Below are 6,404 nucleotides of genomic sequence, written 5' to 3'. Positions count from 1 at the left end.
GATAGGTTGCTCAGACAGCCATTCCAATTTTGTAAGCGCTAGGAAGTGGAACTTCAGTCCACACATGTCATATGGAGCTAAAGCTCCCGAACTTGTCACACATCTTTTCCTCATACTGACGAGGAACAGTCAGGTGGCACCAAAGCTGCCAGAGATGCTAATTTTAGGATTAGCTGAGCGATGTGAGAGCTGGCCGGTGCAATACCTATTGGCAACAAGGACAGCTCAGTAAGACTAATGAAAGAATATTTCTGATTTACTACAACTTATCTTTGTAGTTTTGTAGTTTGTAGCTGACATTCATATAGGTAATAAGGAAAAGTGAAATGATTGGACAGGTTTTAAGATAACCCCTCCAGTTAGCCAACATTATATGGAGAAAATAAAGGCTAAGAAATTTTTTTTTTTCTTCAATCCAAACTGTCTGAGAACATCCATCACAGGTTACACTCTAACTTCTGTGTTTAGCTGACCTGCTGAAGTTTTCCTGTGCAGTGAGGGGTTATCTCAGACATTAGAGTTATGCTAACATTCACATTTAAATCTAAGGGTTTCAAGGGAAGTTAAGGTAACACTTCATAAGACAGCCCGCGTTTTAGAGTGTACCTCTCGCCCACTTTCCCGGGAGTTAGCGTATAACTCCCGGTCACTTAACATATACTTTCCAGGGCATCGTTATACTCTAACTCCTGGGAAAGTATGTGGTAAGTGACTGGGAGGAATTATGCTCTAACTCCCGGGAAAGTGGGCGAGAGGTACACTCGGAGGTGTTACCGAAGTTAAATGTTAAAGGTAATGTATGGGTGTATGCCACTGCTTTGCACTTTGGGGTTGACCCTACTGCTGGTGTTGGGATGGTGTTGTCACAGAAGTCTATCACCCACACTCTGGTACCCCCTAGTTAACACTGTAGCTCTGTCAGCACTGTTGCCGCTGATTAATGCTGTTTATGGAGTTATCAACATTAGCTGCAAGCCACCAGCACAACCACCTCCACCTCCAAACAAACCATACGCTCTGTATTTCGTGTAGAGCCACTTTTAGCTCAGGAATTTGGGACATATTAGCACAATTTCAATTTATACACCATACCTTTTCATAGTGAACTTATTTAAGGGGGGAAACACACATAAAAGGCAATAACACTAGATCTTATAAAATGTTTTGGTGAAAGTTTGCCAACTTAATTAAACTGAATTGTAACCATGTATTGCACTCAGCAGCACACTCTTCCACCACACACAGATAATTTGCCAGCATCCCATTGATTGAGCATACTAATTATGGAGTTTCATTAATCTATTTCCATTCGCTCCTTAATGTAAAACATTTCTTTCATAAATTAGTTATAACACTGACCACATCATCGGCTCAAATTTACCTTTAGCCAATAGTTAACTTGCTAGCTAGCTAATTCACCACATGGCACATATACTATATGTATTTATCAGTCTGCAGTTGAGCTTTTTAGCGCTCCAGCAAGAAGCTAATACCAGTAAAAAAAAAAATTAAAAAAAAAATAAATAATCTAAAAACAAACAAAAAAGCTCAGATAAACTCGCCTTGCAGCAACAAACAAAAGACAGAAAAGGTCAGCAAATAGCTGGTGAACATAGTTGAGGATTTGGCAGCTAAAGTTGGTGGAGACCACAACAGAGCTAAAAGGAGAGTTAAGGCCAAAAAATACCGGTGGCCAACACCGTGCGTCAAAAAAATATGCTAAATTATTTTCAATGTACAACCTCACACCAGTGGCAGCTAGACGCACTGTCTAGTAGCACTTTACACCATTGTCGTATTTCCAGACTCGCCCACTCGCTCTCTGCTTGTACATACCAGCTCCCGTAGCAGCTCTTTGTCTCTGCTCCTGTGGCAGCTCATCTCCTCTCCTCACCATTGATGTATAAAGAGAACTCTGTAGCTGTTGCTGTGTCTCATGTGTGACAAAGAATGGAGGATGTTGAGAAATATCCCGAGCTAAACGACGCACAGCCGTTTAGTCGATCGTCTCCTCAGGTGAGAAATCAAGTTTAATTAGGGGCTGTCCACACATGATTTTAAGCTAATGCAGAGGTAGACGAGGTGCAGATCTTTCAGTAAAAGTAGCAATAACTTTGTGAGGTCACCTGTTAGCAAGTTGTAGAGCGACACGTCCAGTGTAAGCTCGGGGTGGCACTTGACATGCGTCACATGATACACTGCGTTGTGGCGGTGCTGGTGTGTTTTCAGCTATACTCAACCTACATCCGAAATGTTTCCAGACACATATCTCTAAATGAATGCTAGAACTGCATCTATTGGAACTGTTTGCTAACACATTAGTTATATCAACTTTAACACCCTCAGTTGGGCGTATTAGGTTCATCTGGCTAAAACTAATGCGACAGTTTTGCCGGAAGTCTTCCCTCCATGAATATTCAGATTCTGTTGAAACTGCTTTAGAGAGGTGTCGATTCCGCTGTATGGTCAATTTGGAGGATGCAGTTTGTGGTGCAGGTGGATTGTACTTGTGTTCCTATTATTTTGTACACCCCATTATTTCAATATGTGCGGGCTAAATAACAGAAACGCCTCTCTGTGTAATGCAATACAGTTCAACAGCACCACAAACTTTGATGGAAGTAGGATTTATTGCAGAAATGTTGCGTTATTTTTAGCAAGGTGCTTTAAATGACTTCCTGAGGTGAGGCAAATCCATGCTTCAAACATCCCCTTCCAAACTTTCCACTGTGGTTTCTACAGTCTGTGTAAAGCTGCTAAATGTCTCTGGTAATGAGAGCTCCCGAACAGGTGAGATAGATGTACTGCCACTTATACTGTAAATGTTGCAGGGAGGTCTGCCAAGGACAGAGAGACTTGATCTCTTGGGAATGTTCCCACTTCCTCGCAGGTACAACTCTGACATCTGAAATTAAGACGTTAACTCGACAGCTTCAAATCCACAGTCTACCACTCTTCCTCTGAGGCACATGTACAAGCTGCAACTCATACACCGTGTGACGTGCTGCACAGGTACATACTGTACAATCATAGTGTGACTCCAGAGAGGATATCAGCTGAACTGTTTTTTCCTGATGCTACAGTATATCCACTGAGCTGTCTTACACACCCACCAGCACAGATGCTTCATCACTTAGGCACTCTTCACACTATAAAGAAAATTATCCACTTTACAAGGGCAAGCTGTATGTTATGCTAACACATGCCATGAAACATATGGCGCGTCAGGCTTTCCAGCACCTTCTACTTCACTCTCTGGGCTCTCTTTCTGCACATTTGACTTTAAATCACCCAGCAGCCCCTCTCCCTGTTCCCTTTTTATTTTCTGACTCTGAACTTTTGGGTTGTGACAAATTGATGGGGTTGCGGCGAAAGGCTTTCACAATGCTATAAGTTACGGCGGGCGAAGGCCTTAAAACAATAGGCCATTAGCATTTTTTACCCCCCATCCATCAGCAGGCAGTGCCAGCCGCTGGCAGCCATTCATCACATCCGTGCCACCGAGCACGCAGGCCTCAGGCCCCCGCTGCACTGCTTATAAAGAGATGTATGAATACAACATGAACACGGTGGGCTAAGATAAAGACTAATACAACCCAATTCAACTGTGACCATGAAGATGAATGCGTTAAAAGAAAACAGTGACAACATGAGTGATAGTTTTAATACGAGCAGTGAATAAGCAGCCTGCGTGGAGGTTAGCTTAGCGCGTTTATTGTCATGAAGTGTGACAATAATGTGATGTACTGTAAAGCCACTAAAAGCAGCTCTGTGCCCTCCCCAGGGTACAAAGTCTTAGGAGGCTCCTTCACTCTGCTTTAATGCCCACTGTGTGATGCGGATGAAGTTCCCGACACAGCCGTGTGTTTGTGTCAGAGCTCAGTTCAGTCTGGGACTCTGAGCCAGCCACTGCTAGAGCGCCTGTCCATTAAGCTAGCTCTTGGGAGTGACTAAAAATTAACCTTAATGGACACTATTCTCTTTGAATACTAACAAGGGGCTCTTTACTAAGCACCACTGTGTCTCTCCCACAGTGTGTTTGGCTATTCTTATTTATTTATTTCACCACAGAGGAGTTAATGTATGAGAGTCACCGAGCTGACAGGCAGCCTCTACGAGCGAGCGACTCCGCTGAGGCCGCTCACTCACGAACCCGCCTCTCCTCGCCATCCCTCTTTCCTGCTGAGCAGCTCTCCATAAATGCCAATTAGCAAAAATTTAAAACCAATTAGAGCTGCTTTGTGCTCAGTAAATCTGATTATTAAAAGCCATGTACATCTTCTGTGCAATCAGCGCCTGATGCTGTACTACAGACAGACTCCCATGCCAAACCTATCAGTCTGCCATCCAAGCCACTGACTGCTTCACTACCCTCGGTCCCCCTCGCCTTCTAATCTGACTATAATGACATTTGCGTAAGGCAATGAACAGTGTTGTGCCACGCTTTTTCGAGACTCCGCCACCCACCACACACATCACAGACGTTTTTACGACTCCTGGGTATAATATTTCCTTCATTTGCATAATGATGTCCCCTGTTTATTATAAACCTGTGCATCCATCTCACTAAGGCCCATTGAACAAGCACTGGATTTGTACAAAATTAGAATGCAAAAAGGAATGTATTACTGTTGCACTACCAGTGATGAGCCAATAAGCTACCTGACCCCCTCCTTCCCCCCATATCCCCAGCAACTAGAAGCAATATGCACCGTAGTCACACACCTACGCAACACTTAAACAACAAAGATGTCATAAATCAAACTTCTGGAATAAAGTTTTCGGCAGAGGCAGAAGCTATAAACAGGTAGCATTATAAATGTTGCAATCAGCAAGTTAAACTGTTTTCTGACATTGCTGCTGAGCTGTTGATGTGACCGAAAGTTAAGGCTGACTTTCTTCGGGGATTTGAAAAAAAAAGATCCTGCCATCCCGCATCTATAGAGGCCTTTCACAGTTAAATCAATAGATGAATTTATTATGTGAATGAATAATCCATCTGAGCGTTAAATCTTTCTCTCAGAGGAGCAGTGAAGCCTCTGACCATGCAAGGGCATTTTTGGGGGGGTTAGGATCATAATCCATCCACTGAATACTTCTAAGAGCAGCGGCGTAATTTATTCACACAGCAATTAAGATGCACACCAGAGACGTATCTTTTTATGCATGGCAGCTACAGTTTTGATAGCACTTTATCAAATGCCACTGCAAAATAAGAACACTTTTGATTATACAAAGAAAATGGCATTCCCTCATGAAATATTAATGCCAGTGTTCTATCTTTGTCCCTTTAGCTGGGTCTGAATATCAACTTTTTGGCACTTAGGCCATGATAGTATGCGCCACAGGGCCCGCTCTCTCCTCCCACGGCATTTAAATTAGATTACTGGCAAGATAAATTCGACTGAGTCTGTAACGAAATGCGCTGTGACGAATGCTGACTCAGGTGGCCACAAGCAAATCAAGAGAAAAATCACCATTGCACTTCAGACCTAACGCTCCCTTATTTTATTTTCCTTTCTGTGCCAGCATACTCTGATGCTGGCTTCTTATGGGAATGAAATTGCAGCATTTTGATTGGATTGAGATCACCCTGCACTGGTCATTTAACATTCTTACTACCTAAAAGTTTCTCACAGTGCCAACTTCTGCCTCCCTAGAGGGAGGGACACCTCAGGGAAAGCATTTTATGGTTAGAATATATTACATTTCGGCATACTGTACCAGGAAAATATCCCCAATGTAATAGTATATGATTAAAATTCAAGGTGTCAAAGAAAATATTCCCCCGGGAATTCTACTCCAGAATGGATCTACTCACAGAGGGATTTCGAGGTCTCAGCAGGGATATTTTACTTGCCTATTGTGAAATGCATCAACTGTGGCCATAATCTCAAGATTCACAGCCCATGAAAGAGCTGCCATTTCAAGCAGAAGTCATCTGTTCACATACACGTAACAAGGTGTGAAATGTCTATGAAGCTGTAGAGACGTCTGTGGAAAAGTACCAAGGGTCTCTTTTAACCAGGGGAACAAATTAACACCACCTGATAATGGATTACATGAACAATGTGTAAATACAGCACATCTATTAAATAGTTTGAAAAATCTAACAAGGATGCTTTCAACAAAGTACTTGTCAGATTGTCTTATAGTGTCTGAAACTCTCTTCTCTCATGACTTTTTCAAGGGTGGAATTGGAGAGCTGCATTCAATCCTGCAATGGGCATCAATGGGCAAGATTTGAAGTACTCCTTCAAACTCTTTTTTTCAGTCATAACTACTTCTATCGCTTTCCATGTGTACAACCAACACCAACATTTAGCTATTGACAACGATTGTATTGAAACTGTAAATGAATATAAATATTTGGGCACAAACTGACGTGGAACTGAAACACAAAT

Source organism: Epinephelus lanceolatus, chromosome 16 (assembly GCF_041903045.1).
Source record: "Epinephelus lanceolatus isolate andai-2023 chromosome 16, ASM4190304v1, whole genome shotgun sequence".
Lineage (NCBI taxonomy): Eukaryota > Metazoa > Chordata > Actinopteri > Perciformes > Serranidae > Epinephelus > Epinephelus lanceolatus.
This window is presented reverse-complemented; position numbering follows the sequence as displayed.